The sequence below is a fragment of the Mercenaria mercenaria genome, chromosome 14, assembly GCF_021730395.1.
Source record: "Mercenaria mercenaria strain notata chromosome 14, MADL_Memer_1, whole genome shotgun sequence".
Taxonomy (NCBI): Eukaryota; Metazoa; Mollusca; class Bivalvia; order Venerida; family Veneridae; genus Mercenaria; species Mercenaria mercenaria.
The window spans coordinates 60,199,440-60,223,009 of NC_069374.1; the positions used below are offsets into that span (position 1 = coordinate 60,199,440).

The 23,570-nt window shown below is 34.4% G+C and overlaps 1 protein-coding gene across 4 annotated transcripts in view; it reads left to right on the forward strand.

Moving 5' to 3' along the window:
• The window catches only part of LOC123527853 (kinesin-related protein 4-like), a 39,995-nt gene that overhangs the window by 2,941 nt on the left and 13,484 nt on the right, over positions 1–23,570 (forward strand). The window contains exons 2-4 of one of the 4 annotated variants that reach the window (XM_053523631.1): positions 6,596–7,267; positions 10,761–10,919; positions 12,469–12,670. The gene's annotated coding sequence lies outside the window, so the exon portion shown is untranslated. Of the gene's footprint in view, positions 1–6,595; positions 7,268–10,760; positions 10,920–12,468; positions 12,671–12,731; positions 12,830–13,774; positions 13,817–23,570 lie in introns of those variants that run through there. The other 3 variants (XR_008367137.1, XR_008367138.1, XM_053523632.1) reach the window with 3 other exon arrangements.

Genomic DNA, 23,570 nt, shown 5'->3' on the forward strand with positions numbered 1-23,570 from the left:
GAAAGGTTTTGGTATCTGTCCATAAGAAGAAATAGTATTTAGAGAAGTGCTGGTATTAACTGTTATCAACTGGTATTAAATACTATTAGGTTATTTAACATTGTTCTGTACAATACGGTGTTATATTTGGACGAGTACCCAGCTGAGAAAACCATATTGGACGAGCCGCTAGGCGAGTTCAATATGGTTTTCTCAGCTGGGTACGAGTCCAAATATATCTCGTATTGTACAGTACAATGTTAAATAACCTTTTTATTCTATATCTATTTTATCTTACTATAATAATAGTTTAAATTAAAAATGTGTCACTGAATATTGTATTCCTGCCTTTTCTAGTTTTTCCCAGCTTGGTATGAGTGCAAATATATATTATACAGAACAATGTTAGACCTTAAATAACCTTTTCATTCTATATTTATTTAAGGCCTTAAAAAATAATTCTTTGTTTCCGGTAGCATGCTCAAAAAAATTAGTGTAGGTAGGTCGGAATTATTTTTTGGGGATTTTTTTTTTATTAAGGGAGACTTTTCGGAAATTATTTTTTTGTCAAAAAATGATTACAAATAAGAGGGATGTGCCTTTAGAGCATCAGTAAGTTGATTTCTAACATCACTGGCCATGTTCAAAGCATAAAAAGTGCAGTTTTGCATCATTTTGTTAAAAAGTTGAAAAAAATATTCTTCAAGGCCATAAAAACATTTAGGGTCGGGCCAAAAAAATAGGGTAGGTCGGGATATCGGAAACAAACCATTTTTTACGCCTAAGGAAGCCATCCAGCTGAGGTTAGTGTCTTGATCTAGGTACTAGTCTGAGCCACAATAAATGTCTGGAGGGACACTTGGAGTATTTCCCCACCAATAAAACATGAGAAAAGTTCATTGTGTCGTTTTGGTGGTACTCTCATCATACAAAATAAACATTGTTCCCGTTTTTATTTGTTTGTTTATATTTTTGTACCAATGAATATGCAAAAGGGTATTTGTTTGAGTGTAATGTGAAAAAATAATATTACAATTACATATCAACAGTGAACGCCACATGCATTATATTTTCACGAGGGGTTAATGCTTTGATCTTACATGTAAAACAAACATATTCCTAGTGTACAAAAGGTAAAGGTCTTGTTTACTATAGTGTCACCTCTATTGAAAGGGCCAGCCAATTTGACTTATAAGACACCGTTATTGTGCTTTCCAATAACCTCCCAACTCCTACCACTATGCCAGGTGCCATGTGGATAAAGTCGGTAACCATTCATTCAGGTCGCAGTTCAAGTACCGGCCTTATCGGATCGAATCCCATGACAAACACCCCCATTTATATGTATATGTGTATGTACTCGTGAAATTATATGTTAAGGGTAAGAAGTATGTATTCAGTGCAAATCGTCCATGTTAAATATTATTACATAATTAATACTGATATTTCTTTTGTTGCACTTTGTGGACTTATGTCTGAGCAGTACAATCCCTGTAAAAGCGCACTACGTAGGCGTTCAGGCCCTTCTCGCACACTATACCTATACTTCGGACTTCTTTAATGTGTAAAGGCATGTGCACAAAAATGACAAATTTTGCAAACACCTGGTAAATTGTAATGTGTTTTTTAGAAAAGTGATAAATGGAAATAGAAAAATAACTGTCAGCTCATTTACACGGATAGTTCAGCTTTATTATGTATGTTATAGTTTTTCGCAGTTATGCATTATGACATAGAATACTTACCCCGAAAATTGTGACACGAACATACTGATAACTTTTCCCACTTTAGTCTTTTAATTAAAGTAAGAGTTCAGTACTTCATGGTTTTAATGTATTGTCACATTAGAAAAAAGTTTGTTTTACAGTAACTTCAAAATTCCTCAGAAATCATATCATGTACCCCACCTACCTAATTCATAATTTCAAAATAGCATAGTTCTTAAAATAACCTTCATATAACATATTTTCATACTTGGTGCTTATTTATATTTTCAAATCATCTTAAAGACTATTTTAGTACACGGCTATATTAAAACAAAAAAAAGAAGATTTTTAAATCATGGGCCGATTTCGCTGATTTTAATTATGAAAATAACTTGAATAAAGTAACATCTTTAATACCTCTTTATTTATTTTTTTCAACCAAATATAAATAATTATAATGTAAGTTTAAGATGTCACCATCTTCATTACATTGATATTTAAAATCCTAATCAGAAAAACGTAATCTTTTGATTGGATTATCTCACCTTGATTAATTGTCTGTTGATATACAGCACGTGCATATTTTTCTGCAGTGGGCATTGCATTTAACAATCAATTAAGCGATTGAGGTGACATCGGATATTTATAAACATGTGTCAACATTAACATTATTTTCGGCGAAAATGTAAAGAAACCAATAGGAAATTGAACAACACATTGTTTATTTTCGCATTTAATGTTATTTTCGTAAGCGATTTTGACGCACACATAAAGTACCGTATTTGCTTTACAGAATACAGAATATGATTTTTGTTATTTACAAACTGCTCTTTTCTTTTCTATGAACGACATTCCTTCCAGTTGTAAAATATCAAACACGAAATCCCCGTTACTTAAAATATAAGAATATATGAGTACTGTTTTGTTATTAACGGGGGAAAAAATAACATATTTCATTATCTGTAAGGAAAATGTGGCAGCCGTATTACTTTTTTTATATTGAATATTTTAGCAAATACATGTGATTTAAAGTATGATTTTAGCAACTTCAATAAAATAGGAAAGGAAAATGAAATACGTTCAAACACGTTTCCATTACCGAAATACACCATTATTTTAATTTTGTTAGCTTTTAAATTAAATAAAAGCTTATCATATTTAACTGCACTTACCTTAAGCTTGTTAGACATTATTTGTCACATGCCACTTGTGTGTGCTTACAAACATACTGATTAATTGATATAATCAAAAGGTGTGATAATCCAATCAAACTCTATCAGGACTAATCAGAAGCACGTGTTTGTTACGCCGCATATATTCAAAGGCCATTAATTTTGCTTTGGCAATAAATGCAGTAAACGTTTTTATATTCATATATAAACATGATATAATTCTGTTAAAAACTGATTTTTCATAATATATTTTCTTCTTAAATTATCAAATTAAACATGAAGAAATAATTCAATTAGTTCCAATGATAAACTTACCGGTCAGCGCGGTTTATTCCCTGACATGTATTTTGTGTATGATTCATTTAAAAATAGAATATTTATATACATCTATATATATATATATATATATATATATATATATATATATATATATATATATATTAATATGCAAAATGGAAAAAAAAAATATAATAAAAACATACAACTATTTCTGAGGGGTCGAATTGTCTTTGGGGTCGAATTGTCCAAGAAAATTAAATTTTGGGGTTGAAATGTCTTGGGGTCGAAACGTCCAAGATTCTTTATAGCCTGCTGAATTGTTTGTTTACACTTTTTAGCTCACCTGTCACAAAGTGACAAGGTGAGCTTTTGTGATCGTGCGGTGTCCGTCGTCCGTCGTCCGTCCGTCCGTCCGTGCGTGCGTCCGTAAACTTTTGCTTGTGACCACTCTAGAGGTCACATTTTTCATGGGATCTTTATGAAAGTTGGTCAGAATGTTCATCTTGATGATATCTAGGTCAAGTTCGAAACTGGGTAACGTGCCATCGAAAACTAGGTCAGTAGGTCTAAAAATAGAAAAACCTTGTGACCTCTCTAGAGGCCATATATTACACAAGATCTTCATGAAAATTGGTCAGAATGTTCACCGTGATGATATCTAGGTCAAGTTCGAAACTGGGTCACGTGCCATCAAAAACTAGCTCAGTAGGTCTAAAAATAGAAAAACCTTGTGACCTCTCTAGAGGCCATATATTTCACAAGATCTTCATGGAAATTCATCAGAATGTTCACCTTGATGATATCTAGGTCAAGTTTGAAACTGGGTCACGTGCCTTCAAAAACTAGGTCAGTAGGTCTAAAAATAGAAAAACCTTGTGACCTCTCTAGAGGCCATATATTTCACAAGATCTTCATGAAATTTGGTCAGAACTTTCACCTTGATGATATCTAGGTCAAGTTTGAAACTGGGTCACGTGCCATCAAAAACTAGGTCAGTAGGTCAAATAATAGAAAAACCTTGTGACCTCTCTAAAGGCCATATTTTTCATGGGATCTGTATGAAAGTTGGTCTGAATGTTCATCTTGATGATATCTAGGTTAGGTTCGAAACTGGGTCACATGCAGTCAAAAACTAGGTCAGTAGGTCTAAAAATAGAAAAAAATTGTGACCTCTCTAGAGGCCATATATTTCATGAGATCTTCATGAAAATTGGTCAGAATGTTCACCTTGATGATATCTAGGTCAAGTTCGAAAGTGGGTCACGTGCCTTCAAAAACTAGGTCAGTAGGTCATATAATAGAAAAACCTTGTGACCTTTCTAGAGGCCATATTTTTCATGGGATCTGTATGAAAGTTGGTCTGAATGTTCATCTTGATGATATCTAGGTCAAGTTCAAAACTGGGTCACGTGCCATCAAAAACTAGGTCAGTAGGTCAAATAATAGAAAAACATTGTGAGCTCTCTAAAGGCCATATTTTTCATGGGATCTGTATGAAAATTGGTCTGAATGTTCATCTTGATGATATCTAGGTCAAGTTTGAAACAGGGTCATGTGCGGTCAAAAACTAGGTCAGATGGTCTAAAAATAGAAAAACCTTGTGACTTCTCTAGAGGCCATACTTATGAATGGATCTCCATAAAAATTAGTTAGAATGTTCACCTTGATGATATCTAGGTCAAGTTCAAAACTGGGTCACGTGCTTTAAAAACTAGGTCAGTAGGTCAAATAATTAAAAAAAACTTGTGACCTCTCTAGAGGCCATACTTTTCATGGGATCTGTATGAAAGTTGGTCTGAATGTTCATCATGATGATATCTAGGTCAAGTTTGAAACTGGGTCAACTGCAGTCAAAAATTAGGTCAGTAGGTCTAAAATTATCAAAATCTTTTGACCTCTCTAGAGGCCATGTTTTTCAATGGATCTTCATGAAAATTAATCTGAATGTTCACCTTGATGATATCTAGGTCAGTTTCGAAACTGGGTCACGTGCAATCAAACACTAGGCCAGTAGGTATAAAAATAGAAAAACCTTGTGACCTCTCTAGAGGCCATATTTTTCATGAGATCTTCATGAAAATTGGTGAGAATGTTCACCTTGATGATATCTAGGTAAAGTTCAAAACAGGGTCACGTACCTTCTAAAACTAGGTCAATAGGTCAAATAATAGAAAAACCTTTTGACCTCTCTAGAGACCATATTTTTCAGTGGATCTTCATGAAAATTGGTCAGAATTTTTATCTTGATAATATCTAGGTCAAGTTCAAAACTGGGTCACATGAGCTCAGAAACTAGGTCACTATGTCAAACTATAGAAAAAACGACGTCATACTCAAAACTGGGTCATGTGGGAAGAGGTGAGCGATTCAGGACCATCATGGTCCTCTTGTTTATTAATTAACACATTTGTGTAAAAAAAAGTAATAGAAACGCATATAATTTTAACCAATATATTGATTACTAAGAAATATTTTGTAAAATGGCTATTAGACAATGTTCATTGCTATTTGGAGTTTATTTATACCAGCAATAATGAAAATTTGATCTTTAAATATGTTGTAGGAATGCAGATGGTACTTTCTATTGTTCTAGTGTTGGACTATTAATTAATGATTAATCAGGAGTTTGTTTTTATGATTTCAAGAATTCTATCCATCAGTTTGTTGCTTACTGCATCATTCAGGTACTTTGAATTAACAAATTGATAGAATTTATTCATTTTATATTACACTCTTGTTTAATCAAACATGTTGATGGCGACACCTTAATAAAGTGAACGTCTATTTTATCAAGGAAGGTTCTCTTAAATTCAACTCTTGCTTACGTGAAACCACAGATTTGTTGGTGTTTATAAAACCTTGGCGGTTTGAATGAGACAGTCTACCCATAAACAAGCTTTAGAGTATCATATTAATACAATGGTGCCATTAAAGCAGTATACATGCACATTTTTCTGCCTCATCTCATCCTTCCCCATCTTTTTAGAGGGGGGTGAGGAACTTAGATTTGCCCGTCTGTTCAAATTATGTCATGCATATCTCAAGAAGTATTTGGCCTAGTCATTAATTTGGAAGTTCTTAGAATTGTCATTTAGTATGTGACATTGTGCATCTGTAGTTTTGAATTTGATTTCATACTGTCAGATCGGAGTTATGAAACTTGACTTAGTAAAACATACGCATTAAAAATGCCTCAAGGTTTTCGTTGCATACGTATCTCAAGAAGTATTTGACCTAGGATGAAATATAGGAATATTATTATGCATGTGAAGTTGTGCACCTGGCGTTTTGTTTGGGATTTCTATATCATGCTATGTAAATAATGAGCGGAACCTCTTGATGTTTGCATTCGTATTTCTGGAAAGAAGATATATGTACTACAGTACTAAATACATATTCTATCACATCAACAAACAAATAAATATACAAATATATATTTCTTCTTCGTTTGTATTTCAGAAACTGGATTGTTTTAAGCGGAATGATGAAATAATTTCACAGTCAACCAGCAGAAAGAAAATTAGGTATACGAAAATGATTTTCAATTAAAACTGTTATTTGGACAATGGCGTCAAATGATCCCAAGTTTACGGACAAGACATTTCTGAATTGGTTGAAATCTGCATTAGCCGTATTCTTTACAAAAACAGCATTGGATAAATTTGTATTAGATGAATTAACACAGTTTCAAAAAGATCTTTTAGGATCAATATTCTCTCAAAATGCAATATCGGCAGGTACTGTTTGCACTTTGTGTACCACTGAAAATGTTCTTTACTGCCCAACACAAAACTTCTGCCCAAGAGGAAGACGTTGTGATATGCATGACCCAAGCCTACAAGACAAGTTACCTGGCAAACTCTGTCCAAGTAAGATATGCCAGTTCATCCGAGATGGCATCCGCACTGAGCACAGGTATAAAGGTCCTACTTGGAAGGCCTGCGACGCTAGAAAATGGTGCACTGATGCTTTTGAAATAGGCAAATGCTATCTGCCTCCGGACGGATATTCTAAAGTGGTCGGCATTGCTGATAGGATTTCAATGGAACCCTATCAATTATCATTAACAACAAGCGCTTTCAAAAGAAATTGACGGCTCAGCTTAACTTGCCAGACAATGTTTGCATCAAGGTAATACTTGGATAATTGATAGTAACACAGTAGAAACTCTATATCTCGATCTCGCTTATCTCGAAATTCCGGTTATCTCGATGACATTTTCACGTCCCGTCTCGAAAATCCCGTGCACAAAATAAAATTTTAAGTCCAATTTCGATTATTTCGAAGTAAGACGCTCGATCTCTTAGAATTTGAGATAATGAGTTTCATCTGTATCACGTCTTTGCTTTGGAGAGCAATACTAATTGATTCAGTCGTATCTGGTATTTACTAGACTCTAAACGCAAAATATTAATGTTTGGCCACACGATTGGAAATAATCAAATAACTGAAGTCGTGATACATAAGTTGTTGCTTAAAGTAAAGCGATTAGTAATCACGATTTTTTACCTCACCTGTCACAAAGTGACAAGGTGAGCTTTTGTGATCGCGCGGTGTCCGTCGTCCGTCCGTGCGTGCGTACGTGCGTCCGTCCGTAAACTTTTGCTTGTGACCACTCTAGAGGTCACATTTTTAATGGGATCTTTATGAAAGTTGGTCAGAATGTTCATCCTGATGATATCTAGGTCAAGTTCGAAACTGGGTCACGTGCCTTCAAAAACTAGGTCAGTAGGTCTAAAAATAGAAAAACCTTGTGACCTCTCTAGAGGCCATATATTTCACAAGATCTTCATGAAAATTGGTCAGAATGTTCACCTTGATGATATCTAGGTCAAGTTCGAAATCTGGGTCACGTGCCATCAAAAACTAGGTCAGTAGGTCTAAAAATAGAAAAAACCTTGTGACCTCTCTAGAGGCCATATATTTCACAAGATCTTCATGAAAATTGGTCAGAACGTTCATCTTGATGATATCTAGGTCAAGTTCGAAACCGGGTCACGTGCCTTGAAAAACTAGGTCAGTAGGTCAAATAATAGAAAAACCTTGTGACCTCTCTAAAGGCCACATTTTTCATGGGATCTGTATGAAAGTTGGTCTGAATGTTCATCTTGATGATATCTAGGTCAAGTTCGAAACTGGGTCACATGCCGTGAAAAACTAGGTCAGTAGGTCAAATAATAGAAAAACCTTGTGACCTCTCTATAGGCCATATTTTTCATGGGATCTGTATGAAAGTTGGTTTGAATGTTCATCTTGATGATATCTAGGTCAGTTTTGAAAGTGGGTCACGTGCCATCAAAAACTAGGTCAGTAGGTCAAATAATAGAAAAAACCTTGTGACCTCTCTAAAGGCCATATTTTTCATGGGATCTGTATGAAAGTTGGTCTGAATGTTCATCTTGATGATATCTAGGTCAAGTTCGAAACAGGGTCATGTGCGGTCAAAAACTAGGTCAGTAGGTCTAAAAATAGAAAAACCTTGTGACCTCTCTAGAGGCCATACTTGTGAATGGATCTTCATAAAAATTGGTCAGAATGTTCAACTTGATGATATCTAGGTCAAGTTTGAAACTGGGTCACGTGCTTAAAAAAAACACTAGGCCAGTAGGTCAAATAATAAAAAAGCCTTGTGACCTCTCTAGAGGCCATACTTTTCATGGGATCTGTATGAAAGTTGGTCTGAATGTTCATCTTGATGATATCTAGGTCAAGTTTGAAACTGGGTCAGCTACGGTCAAAAACTAGGTCAGTTGGTCTTAAATTATTAAAATCTTTTGACCTCTCTAGAGGCCATATTTTTCAATGGATCTTCATGAAAATTGATTTGAATGTTCACCTTGATGATGTCTAGGTCAGTTTCGAAACTGGGACACATGCGATCAAAAACTAGGCCAGTAGGTATAAAAATAGAAAAACCTAGTGACCTCTCTAGAGGCCATATTTTTCATGAGATCTTCATGAAAATTAGTGAGAATGTTCACCTTGATGATATATCTAGGTAAAATTCAAGACAGGGTCACGTACCTTCGAAAACTAGGTCAATTATAGGTCAAATAATAGAAAAACCTTGTGACCTCTCTAGAGACCATATTTTTCAATGGATCTTCTTGAAAATTGGTCAGAATTTTTATCTTGATAATATCTAGTTTTATTTGTTTAATACGTTTACACGGGGGTGAGAGGGGTGGAGGGGGGATCCAACATATTAATTCCCAAATGGGCTCCGCTTAAAATCATATGTTGAGCTTCCGGTAATACATGTGTGGTAAACATTTCGCACAAAAAAGAAACAGGTGAGATTTTTTAATTTTTATTGAATTTTGTGAAAATGACATTGTGTTGCCAAAATATTACGATATATATGGCGATCACTTTGCTAGAAAATATTTATGGGCGAAAAACCGAATGGGATGTATATATTGTGCAAGGGCTACATGGGTTGCATTAAAATTTTTAAAAATCCGCAGATCTTGAGCTTAAATGGTATTTGGATAAAGAAACCAACCGGAAATACGTTCGAAGTATATGTCACATCATTCCAATTATTATACATGTGCTTGGTAGAGTATATTCGTTTGCACTACATCCCCGTATTTTGACAAAACAATGTCATTTTTACAAAATTCAATCACAATTAAAAATATCACATGTTCTCTGTGGAATGTTTATCACATTTTGTACTACTGGAAAGCACAACATATTGGATCTCCTCCCACCCCCGCGCCCCACAAAGACTCCCCATCCCGCTTCCCGTGTTTTATAATCATGAATGAAATGAACTTCATTTAAAGAAATGCTATACTCGACATATATTCATCAACAAATGACAAGTTTAGTTGAAAACGGCTTTTTAAAGCAGAAACGAAAGAGATTGCTTTACATCTAAAGTCGGTAAAATCACTCACAAATGACTGGTTGAATGGTTGCAATTCAGCTTACTCGCATTCCAAGACAGGAAATGGTGTATTCATTAGGAAGAATAACTATTCTCAACATTTGACACAACTCTTTTTAACATTTATTTCCCATTAAGTGCGGTAGCTAAAATATCGTGTGGGAGCAAAAATATCAGGTCGGAGCAAAATTATCGGGTCGGAGCAAACAATATTAGCGGGACTCCTCCAAAATGACACTGCTGTTTTGATAAATAAGAGGACGAAGCATTTCGTCATTGAATGAAATAATACTGAATAGAGGAAGTCACACCAAGAAAAGTATCAATTATTTGACAGTAATCATGGTAATGATGTGTTGTTGTTTTTTCAAACTTTTTCTTTCTACTATTTTCATTAGATGTCATTTCACTCGTAAGTAAAGCCTGTATTTGAAATCGTTTTAAAGAAACACATCCTTGCTTTTTTTAATAAAATTTATCACGTAAAGGTAAAACATCATATTATCATGCACATACGGTGATAATAAATAAAATCTCGTTTTGAATCATATTTATACTTTGCGGTACCTCTTAGGTGCAACTAATGCCTTCACTAAGCAACTGTTTGACCTCACCCGATGTGGTTGTATCGTTGAATGTTTTGGCAACTTGTATATTATTGGACATTCGTAGACAAAAATGCAAAGGTAGAAGGTTCAAGTATATCTTGTGCATGTGTTTTTCAAACAGGCACGTGATGTTGGTCGTAAGGTTAGACATTCAGCAGGTTTAGCCATATCTGACACAGAACTGGCACAATACATTGATACCCTTATAGATCTTCTGTCAGATCCAAAGTGTCTTGGTGTCGATCAGAAAGCACGGGAGGCAGTGGACAAACTCAGACAGGTAAAGATAATTATACAAAACTTCTGTATTAATCTCTGTCTACAATACATGCGTCGTGGATCTAATTTTAATTTTTATGCGTCCGTTTGAAATACGGGACGTATTATTTGAACGCCCGTGGCGGGCGGGCTGGCCGGTGTGCCTAAGGGTGGGCGGGTGACGTCCACAAACTTTGTCCGGAGCTTATCTTTTTCATGCATGAAGGGATTTTGATGTACTTTGGCACAAATGTTCATCATCATGTGACAAAGTGTCATGCGTAAAAAGCAGGTCCCTATGTCTAAGTTCAATGTCACACTAAGAGGTCAAAGGTCAAATTCAAGAAAAAAAATTCCCGAGAATTCTTCTTCATGCATGAAGGAATTTTGATGTAACGCAACACAATTATTTACCATAATAAGACGGGGTGCCTTGCGAAATAATTGTGTCCCTAGGTCTAAGTCAATGCCACACTAAGAGGTCAAAGGTCAAATTCAAGAATGCCTTTGTCCAGAGAATTCTTCTTCATGCATGGAGGGATTTTGATGTAACCCAGCACAATTGTTTACCACCATAAGACGAAGTGTCATGCGCAATAATCAGGTCCCTTGTTTAGAATTATTTCCCTTGGTTGTTACTATAAATAGCTTATATTGTAACTTTTTTTATCACTGACCGTTGGGAAAAATCGAGACCAATACGCACGTTGCATCCAAATTTTAGGTGTATACTTACCTATTGCTACATGATAAAAGATTGTGTGGACTTAAATGTTTTTAAGATTAACTTCTCTTTGTTCTTACTATAAATAACTTATATTGTAACTAAGTGACTTTTGGAAAAACCACGACCACACTTTTGTTGTATAACATAGATGTTACTTTCAAATTTTAATGTGTATTTTAAAGCCCTGCTCCGCGGCTATTCAGATTTATTTAAGGTTAAAAGGTAGGACTGGAGCAGGTCTTTAAGGATTCTCTAACTGGTAAAGAGCTTTTTGTGGACATAGAGAGACAAGATATAGATTTTTTGTGGTCTTACTTCCCTTTGTTGCTACTATAAATAGTTTATTCTTGAATTTTTTAACCTAGTTGTTAGAATTAGATATTTCATTATTAGTCTTACTGTCTATCAAACTTATACAGAATATGTTACAGCTGCATGACGGTTGTTTATTTTATCATTCTGGCACTCTTGTTTACACTATGGACATTATCAATTAGATTTCTGATCGCTCGATCTGAGTTTTAGCTCACCTGAGCAGAAAATTCTCGGGACGGTCTAATGTGTTCGCTCACCCTCCGGCGTCCGTCCGTCCATCATCAGTCCGTCCGTCCGGCGTTTAAAACCAGGTTTAAAAGTAAATTTCACAAATTTTACTCTAAAAGATACTATTATGAAAAGGTATAAACTCGATAAGCCTTAATTTATAACTCGAGCTAGTCAGTTAAAGCGTCTGGTGACCGTGAAAATACATCTAGTAAATTAAAGCAAAACTACAGTAAAATTGATTTAAATTTCGCAAATACAAGGAAATAGATAATTTATGCAACTTACGAAAATATTTCAGCTAAAAGCAAACACACTGACTGTAACAACAGAGGACATTACGTCAGTATTAGAAAACACAATTCAAGAAACGTTAACAAGACAACGTGAAGATGCTTTACAAGCTATAAGTGTTGAGAAAGATGAAGCTCAGAGAGAGATTGACGGGACAACAAACACAGCCCTACAACATTTAGACGCAGCTAAAAATGCACTAAACGATCTCCAAATGGTGAAGACATCGAGTTTAGATCAGATCATAGCTACAAAATTAGCCGCTCTTGATGAAATTAAAAAGTTGTCACAAAAGGAGATGCAAGGTATAGCATTAGAAAGTGCTAAAGAAAAGCAACTGCTGAAGGAAGAAATTGGAAAGGAAAGAGGTAATTAATAAAACTCAGTGACTAATTTCCTCAACCATACTTGTTTATCGTTTCACCAATGCCTTCTCAATGTTTTAATTGTATCCAACTCCTGATTCCTGTGGAGAGGTTAAACTTACTTACGAAATATAATTAGTTTAATTCATCGCCCTTTTACCCTACTTAGCGTTGAAAGTTACATTTAACACATAACACGTGAACAATATTTATTCTGCTACAAAATAGAAAAGCATTTAATGACTTAGATTATCAATTAAGAACGCGTTTACATCCTGATATAAAGTGGAACGTATTTAAGCGTCTTGCAAATAAGGAGACACACATCTTGTAATTATTTCTTTGCACCTAAAAGAAACATGTGAAAACTATAACGCATATTTTAAATAAACAGTTCTGTTTTTGAGAAAGGTTTAAATATTAAAGATAAGACAGTTGTACTCATATGGAAGTTATTGAATTGATTATTTGCGTATTTGCGCTAAACATTTAACATAATTATATGTCCTAATCCATGGTATTGTTTTTTTTTTGTTTTTGTTTTTTTTTTGTTTTTTTGCTTTAGTGCCGATTTTAAAGCATTTCAGTTGTGTAACGGCGTGTGATTAATTTAACAATTATTCCTTGATTCTGTACCAGTACTAATCTGTTATCAGCATAAACTGCCAACTCCTCTACACGAGTTTGAGGAGGTGGGGGAGGGGGCACATTTTTTTATCATAATATTACAAAGAACACACGCCTGGCACTGTGGCTGAACTCACCACCCCGACATACTCGTAGAGAGTGCTCTCCCTTAGGAGCTAATCGGGCAGCCAACCTTAAACAGAAGTTACTGCAACAAGATTGACTATACTTGTATACCATTATATGCCATAGATGCCTTGCAAACAATTAAACATATGTAGGAGAATGTATATTTATATGATTACTTTTAATTTCTTTTAGTGAGCATTACAGAAAAGACAAGCAAAGAGGAGCTAGAAAAATGTACGTAACAGACTATATCATAACAAATATAGCGTTAGAAAAAATAAATACCTGACAACAAAATTGATATCAAACAGTATCTTAAATATACATTAACGGATCGCTTAAATGCTAGAGATCATATTTTGATTAACTTTGTAAACACACGTAGAACTAATTATGTTAAACTGTGATTGTTTTGTTCGACATCTTACAGCCTAGCACACTACTGGCTCTGGTGTGCGGGCCATTGACTAGCACTGTGTTTATTTTCAGAAATTGCTATATTTATTTTTAATTCATTACATTCTTAAGAAGTCGACATCACTGAGGCCAACCAGGCGAACAGAAGGGCCCAGTTTTGTTCCATTGTTTAGCTTACATATGTTATAGATGCCGTTAAATCAACCCTTTTGAACCCAAGAAATGAGGTACATTATAGGTGCAATTGATTTACCCTTTAATTGAGATACATGTTTATACAAATGCTACCATCCGCTTCATTCTATGGGTTATCGAACGTAGTTTGTATAATTATCAATTAAAAAACTTAACGATTTTTAGTAAGATTGCTGAAATCACATACAGTCAAAAACAATTCATTTTCGGAAGTTTTCTTAGGAAATTCTTTGTCATAACTTGAGAAATCATTAATCAGAAATATGTAAAAGTCAGAATATCTATATTTCTGTGGTGTCTTCAGCATCAAACCGAACGACATTCTCTAAGACTTTTATACCGGATGTTGTTTGGGTTAAAAACAAAAGTTATAAGCAGCTATAGTCAATGAATCGTGTCCAGAAATGAGACCGTGTTTTGAAGAGTATTGTCCCTTGATTATTAAGCCAGATTGGTTAAATTTGATTGCTTCCCTTTATACCATTTTAACGCGAGTATCGATTTTTGTTAATCTCTCTTATCTTGATAATCTTGCCTATACACTGGTTTTGTTAATTAGGGGTATTGTAACGACATGGAATAAAACTTTTTACACAAGCGGAGTTTATACTTTGCCCGAGGCTTTTTGCAGTATATCCTTCAAATTGGTAATTTTGACTGATAATCGGGTTTTTGTATCAAAATTGAGTGCCGGGAAGGTTATTCCCATTACTTAGCGTAACTTTAAGATATGTATTTAATCTATGCGAATCATAAATTAAAAGTTAATTAATTAAAAATAATAATTTTTAAAACTTAAATATTTTTATTCAAACATGTCAATTAAAATAACACTTTTAAATTTAATATGACAAAGACGGAATTAGATCGACGTACATGTTTATTATCTGATACACATAACATTGTTATTTCTTCTAATTGGTGATTTTGAATGATAATCTGGTATTTGTTTAAAAATTGTCGGGAAGCATGTTATTCCCATTACTCAGCGTACTTTTTTAAATATGTATTTAAAGGTACTGACCTTCAGATTTGGCTAAAAATAATCTTCTCTCAAATTAAAGTTTGTTCATATTATAAACATTAGAAGATGAGTTTTTGTATTTTAAATATTACAAAAAAATCAAATCAAGGAAAAAAAGATGACCGCGTCGGAAATCGAGCCCAGGACCACCGCGACAATAAAAACATTTTCCCATCGTCGTAACCTATAGCGCTATAATGGAATAGGTGAATTATGACTTCAAAATATAGTTTTTTTTTTATAATCGAGACAGTTTGCCTTGAGTAAAGCGTTATTTCCGTAACATATAATGTGTCAGTTATTAAGTTTTAAAGCCTTCTTAAGAAATATTGCATTTATTTCCAGATATCTATAAAAGTATTTTTTATTGTTGTCGAACGATTTGTAGGCCAGTGCCTTTAACATTTAAAATATTTTTGAGGGCGAAATACATGTGTATTTCAGGTCTCCTTGAAAATGTGTCTTTTCAGTTTAAAAAGGTTTTAAATATTACGGATCCGTGGCCTGTAAATGCATTTTACTTTACAATAATGTGAATTTGGATTTTGAACGTTAAGATAAATTATCAAGATTTATAACTTCATATCCATAATTTATATTTTAACTTTAAAGTGTTTAGAAAAGAGCCGTAATAATTGTCCCTTGCCGCGGGGCATGTCAGACAAACAGACACTAATCCAATTAGTAACGGTAATAAACAGAATATGTCAGCATTTGGTTAACTTTTTGTCAAACGCGTTATTTGACTTTATCATACATATATGCAATCATTACAAGCAAGAAACATGAAATTTACACCCGACCCAATGGACTTGTATATCTAAGAATAGCGATATTAATATTTGAAACAATCGTAGAATAAAACAATGAAATGAAGCTACTATTTAAAAGGCAGCATTAGAAGTAAGTTTCAAAACCCATAATTTTGAGTAATCAAATATTACAATTCCATCCAAAATTCAATTAGGACATACAGACTTATATGTTAAAAGCTAACGATAATGATATAATTGTTTAGTAAGTTTCATGATAACTGGTAAAAGTATCAATAACATCACAGTCATTCTGTACATTATCTGATTTGAATTTTCTTGACAGACATGAAAGATGATCTTATTAGTTTCTACCTACAACAACACAGCACAATACCTGTTTCACCTCTACTAGAAGAGCATGATGTGCCACTGACCGAATGCTATGTCCAGTCTCCGCTTACTGCCATTGACATCACGAGGAGGTTCGGCCAGTTTGAGGAAACCAAAAGGACAACGTCAATACACTCATATCGTGACTTGTTTTATCACAGCGGCGGTAACGTTTACAAAAACATTTATGTTACAGCGAAAGCCGGAGTTGGAAAGACATCTTTTGCAAAGAAATTGTGTATGACATGGTGCCAAGCCCATAGTCCTGTTAAATCGTTACATAAGAAGTTCGAACCAGAAAACATAGAAGTAATGAAAACATTTGACTTATTATTCATGGTTTCTTTGCGAGATATTGATAATCGTTCATGCGATCTGGATGATATGATTTTCAATGGTGTCATTACTGCTTTGGCAAGACGTTCAAAATATTCAAAAGATGTTCTAGAAGATATGCTTACGGAACGGACATGTTTAGTTATTCTTGATGGACTGGATGAATGGTCTCACCCTGAAGACTGTCAAAGAGGTTGTTATGATGAAAATAAACTACCACACATACCCGCACGAGACCGAAGCTCAATTATGATCACTACCAGACCTTGGAAACTTGACATCGTTAAATTATGAACGAGTCAGATTGACAGACATATAGAAATAAATGAGCTGGACGATCCGTTATCCGAAGAGCTTATAGCTAATGCAGTTACAGCTTTAAATAACCGAACCCTGCCAAGCCAGACAAAAATTACCATGGAGTTTAAAACGGCCACATCGACTATCAAGCTTGATACTATGAGATATATCCCTTATATCCTGTTGCAAATGATTGGTCTGTGGTTTGACGGAAAACCAGTAGGAGAATCCAAATGTGAGATGTATAGTAATATCATAGGACTTATGCTTTCTCGAGGGTTGACAAAAGCACATGAAAAAGGATCGTCTCCACCTAAAAGACCAGACATATCAAATTCAGACACAATTCCACCTTGCCTACTCTCAAATTATCATTGTAAAGCCCACTACGACGTATTGCTAGGACTAGCTGAGGTCGCTTTCAAAACAATATTTAGTTTTAAAATGGAATCAAGTCTTGTAATTGATAAGTCGGTTGTACTTCAAATTATACCGGAGAATACTCTCGCATTTTGTTTAGAAGTGGGACTTTTGTCACAAAACAGACATTATGGAGCAGTCACAAGCAGGCGTAGTAACGTTTCATTTCCACACAAGTCCATACAGGAATACTTTGCTGCATTGTATATCCATACGTATCCTGATAATCAAGCTATACTAAAACAAATTCTTCAAGTTTGTGTAAAATTAACATCTGTATTGCACATGTCAAATGTTTTTACATTTCTTGGCGGTTTTAGTCCTCTCACGTGTGAGAAGATTTTACGGATGTTACATGACATTGTAGAAAATGACGATATCACACGCCAGTTTCGCAGAAGCACTCGATGGAAAACTATCTATACGTCAGGTAATTCCGAAATCGGAACAGTCAAGGAAAGTTTTCAGTCTATGCAAACCGCGATAGTGCAAGAAACAAAAGACAACGGACATAAAGAATGTCCTTTCTCTATAGAAGATATAATACTAAATAGGCATACCGATAGATTAAGCTTGAAATCTCTCAGCGAAAACAGTAAGGACCGCATGAAATCACTGAGTATAGAAAGCTTTGAGAGTGCAGAAGTGTGTACCGATACTCTGAATACACTTGGGCTCAAGAATGTAAAAAATTTACAGAAATTGGACATTGAAGCCTTTCTTGGAAACGATGATTTTGATCGACTGCTATCTAGCTCTGTTCAGACTTTGACTTGCCTTCACCTGAAAAAGCATTTTCTGCATCTTGCGAAATATATAACACTGTACCGAAACACTATTGAAATAATAGTTAATATGCATCAGTTACAATCACTGAGTCTCGGAAATATTTGTTTTGCACATTCCGATATAAGTTATTTACTTGAATGCATCAGTAACAAAGTAACAATAAGGGAGATCACACTTCTAACTGTCAAGTGTAAAGGCCATGATGACATGTGTACAGGTTGTTGCTTAGATCTATCTCGTCATCAGACATTGACGTTACTTAAATTAGTTGAGATACCTCTATCAGGACTGAACGTGCATTCATCATTATTGGAGACATGTGTGTTCGGAGATATACCGAGGGCTGTACACTCGGCTGCTGTCAGATGTCTTCATGATGCAACAAATCTTCAAGAATTGTCTCTTCGTGACACAACATGGCAACATCATACTCAAGAAATACTGCAAAAGTCGATGAACTTGAAAACGTTATCCATCAGGCACTTCGATCTATTTAATAAAGCTTTCGTACTGCCATCTGTAATGACAACACTCGAGTATGTCTATCTATTTTGTGTAACAATGAGCAGTCGGACACTCACTCATCTTATCCATAGTATAGATGCTCTACCACAACCAGTCAATGTGTGTTTATATGGTTGCAGCGTGACACCCGTGTGTGAATTCCAACAACTAAAGGAAGCAATAAAATTATCGTCAAAATACAAGCTGTTTAAAGCAGATGATAATTGGCTTGAATACCAAACGTGTAAATGAGTTGTAGAAATATTTTATGCATAAACGAGTGTCCTGATATATCTTTGAAACATGTTTGAGATTGTCTAAACTGATTTGGGTAAACATTCCATATTTCTGTTTTGTTTTGTATTAAATAAAAAACACAAAACAAAAGTAAATATGTTGAAATATAAAGCAGTAAAGAAAAAGTCTACAATTAGAATGCTATGTAGTAAATGAGTAGTCTTAACTTTCTGTCTGCATATTATTGTATATTGTAAAACTTATAAAATATTCGGTATGAAAGCATGTTCATTTCGTTTTTTTTGTTTATTGGAAAAAAAATGGCAATCATCCTTCACATCCGTTTTCTAAAAAATATTTCAAGGGATAATATATTTAATTAATACAAACATTGCGAAAAATGAAAATCTTTTTTGATCGTGTATCCACATGAGTATCCTCCCTTGATAAAGTATGCAAATACAAATGTATGTTGCATTTAACACCAAATGCGTTGATACATGTACTGGAAACCAATTTTTGACGCGTCAATATATATCAAGTTTAAACTAAAAATCAAATGAAACTTGAAAAAAAAATAAAAACATATTTTTATTCCAAAACATAAAAATAAAACGTGTTGTATATTCCTCTTATCACTTTTTTGTTTATATACATCAAACATATTTTATTTAACCATAATAATAACCAGTTTACATACAGCACTATCAGTAGGAATTAAGGTGGAATGCGCCTAATTTGAAGTTCTTTGGTTCTGTTTCGAAATTTTGTTTAATGTAAAATTCAGCATATTCCTCATAGAGTGCGTATTTTACTTTTTTGATATTTCTGTAACTTTTTTCTCTACAAACCTTCAAACACGACCATTGACGTCCATTTTTGATGAACCATGATTTCACGTCCGTCAGACTGTTTTTATAAATCGTTCTGTTCAGTCAACAAGTATCGATTTGCTTGTTTCTCATCATATTTTCATTTAAAAATGTCTTTGAGATGGTGTATAATTTGTGGAGATCATTTTAACGCTGAAATCGATATTAACGTTAAAGTGACGTCAGAGCGACAAATATGACGTTTAGTTTAGAATAAAACGTTTGCGTTAATCTTGTCCCATGTAATACCAAAACGATAAACTTTGACAAAAAGCTAACATGATCATGAAAACTTTATTTTCTGTCGATTGAAGGAAAAAATTATTGGGTCACCGAATTCATTTTCGCGTAAAATTACGTTACGCTACCCCTACCCCCAAATAACAACATAGCTTAGTTTGGCTGTTTTTCTGATATATCTCTTTTCAAATCTTAGTATTTTACATTCTCATTCATCAGTTGTTCACTAAAGGCGTGAAACGAATCATGGAACGTGAGAAAGAGATATATCCTTTCAATAAAGGTCCTTATAATTGCAAAATTGGCGACTTCATTGAGAAATGGTTTGAATGCAGAATGTATAACATACGCCAATACGACAACTTTGCTTAAAATACTGATCTTGTTATTTTTGAAAGTCGCTTTAAATATATTTTATATATGATAAAGCTTATTTTTTCAAATTTTTCTTATTCAAAGTACCAATAAACACGTTTTCCGTTGCAAAACACTGCTAACATGAAGAATATTTGCATATGCCATTGTGTTTATTGTTCGGGTTTTCACACTTGAAACACAAACAGAAAGTATCATTATTGTACAATATCATTGATCAATATTATACAATAGATTAAAATATTCTAAAGGTTGTGATTTCAGACGTATGACCCTTGACTCAACCGCCCCTCCAAGGGAGTAAAGGTTGTTTGTATCTTGTTTTTCTTAATATTATCCCCAACCCTCCCTCAAGACGCACACATGCACGCACGCACGCACATCCCAAGGTCTTATATTTTTACTATTTCGTTTCTTACTTCACCACCCTAGTAACATCTGACCATAAGATAAGTTGCCATGGGCTTGCCCGGTTAATTACCCGCTCCACGCATACGTTTGCATAATTTGATGGCGGAATTTGGTTTTACGGGTCAGAGTTAATTTTTCATTATTTTGAAATTTTATACCACAGACGCTACTTGAAATAAATCATAACTTCTACAAGTTCAGTATTCATGATATAAGAGAGGTTTCGTTGAGTTACAGCGAGTGTCAGTCACAACCGCTGCTTTCTTTCTTTTACCCCATCCGCTTAGCTCAGTAGGAGCGCAGATCTATGGATCGCGAGTTCGGTCCCCGAGTAGGGCATGTCGATTTGATAGAAGACACGTTTCCGAAATCATTCGTCCTCCATTTCTGATTTATGTGGTGAAGATAGAAGTTATTTGTTGAGAATACAGAATCCAGGAACACTGGTTAGGTTAACTGCCTGCAGTAACGTCGAAAAACAGCTAATCCAAATAACAAAACAAACAACAACAAACAATCTTTCTTTTTTATGTCATGGAATGTTTTATTTACTAGCATTTCTTATATGTTTCTAATATTAGGAAATAGTATTATGTATGGAATATGTTTCTATTATGTGTCTATGAATACAAGGATAACATTTGTACACACATCTCCGGAGAGCTAAAGCCTCTTTGCAAAGGATGGTGTTTCTATCTAGCCAAGTTGCTAAATAAATTAACCTTTTCAGAGCAGCAGCCTCCGTAGCTGTTTTCCCGCGGATATTCAGGAGGATTCACTTTATTTGAAATCGGGGTGTCCGACTACTCTCTAAACAATCGAAATATTTCCAAAACGTAAAATTTGTAATAAAGTTAAGGGGACGCATACTTTGAAATTAGAAAAGAGTGGGTGGGGTATGATAAAATTTACCTGCAAAAAAGTACAAGGTTTTGGTACATGAAATGGATACTGTTTCAACTGTTATAAGTACACAAAGGATTGCTCACTAAAATAAAAACGAGAAAACTGAAACAAGAAAGTTATTGTTGAATTACATAAGACTTATTGTGTACATTCAAAGTCAACAATTAAGACTTTTTGGTGCGAAAATAATAGTGCTTCACCTTGTCCAAACATTTATCAATGTCCTACAGATTCTAATTTAAAGAAAGAATGTGAAATATGGTCACTGTCTTGCTTTTCATTTCGCATATGTAAGCTAAAACACATTATTTAGTTTGTTTACAAAGTAGTGCATAAGAAAAGATACAGTGGTCAAGGAATGCCACATTCCAAAACTAAAAGAGTATATTCCCCTTAATACATTAAACATTTATCGTTACAGAAGTCTAGTGGCTTACAATAAGGGCCTAGAAATGTTGCCATTATTAATTTTTAACTTGGTATTCATGAATTACAATGCACTTAAATATCAAAACACATTCAACAAACTTTTGAAAATGTATTGTCTTAAAAATGCCTAAAATAAGGTATGAAATTTGGTTGAGAGGTCCAATCAATGTGTATATGGCAAAAGTAACATTCTAATCTTGTTCACAAAAGTTACTAATACACAGCAGGCATGTCAATGATCAAAACTGGACGAATATACAGTTATCCTCACTTTAATGTCATTTATAATTTGTCCTTGAATTCTCCACCATACTTTTCATAACTCTTGTTTGCACGAGTTGCACGAGAATGCTGTCATTCGCGTAAAAAATGGGGTCAAATAAGTTGTAAATGCAATATCATCTGAACGTAATTAATGGATTATGCAGTTCAAGATAAACTTTATCTCATAACGTAACGAACATGTATAATGTTGTAACAACAATTTTACTTACACTGATTTAAGTAGCAGTCGGTTTATAAGTGACTTCATTGATTCATTTTGTGTTTGGTTATTGTTGTCAAAAAGTATAACGGAAGTGCCTCACAACTGAAGCGGAAACCAGTTTGATGCGCAAAGTAGTCCAATGTAAGTAATATTTTTGAACAAATGTCCACAGAAATTAATAATTTTCTAATATCAAAGACGAATATCTGAATAGGATTCATTATTTGATAAGAAATTCTAATCATCGACATGTTTTTTTTAAAAAAAATCGTACACGTGCTGACACCTAAGTTGTCTCCCGTTGTTTATTAGAGTTACCTTTCGTCCGGCGCAGTAATACATTTGCAGTGAATCGCCGAGAAGTCGTGGGAAAATTAAAAACCATGTAAACAAACTGAAATTAACCACCTTTTCAAGATGAATTTCAAGTGATCGCCATTATGCATTTAACCCGCCTGACCTGTGTAGCATCCTAGATATCTGTTCTAAGGTATTCATTGTGTAGAACGTCATGTTATGCCCTTGCAATGCTAATCCCACTCTGATTTTTTTGTTTATATTTTTATCAATAAGAAATATGGCGTCCATCCCGAGCTGAAATGGCGTGGCGTTAAATTTTTACATGTTAAAGCAAACCTGGTGTGTTAGAAAGAAAATCTCATCCCTTCAACATTATTTGGAACACAGTTATTGTAAAAAACCTGTTTTTTTCCTTATACAAAAGCTTAATATTTTGTGTTGAATGTACTTTCACAAAGACCTCTGTTTTCCTATTACATTCATAGTACCACATCCTTATTCACAAAATACTGAATATTACAGGTGTCCATCAGTATTATATCAGTTTAGGAATATGTTTTTTATTTTCCCACCCTCGATTTCTTGAATATGCACCCCTTCC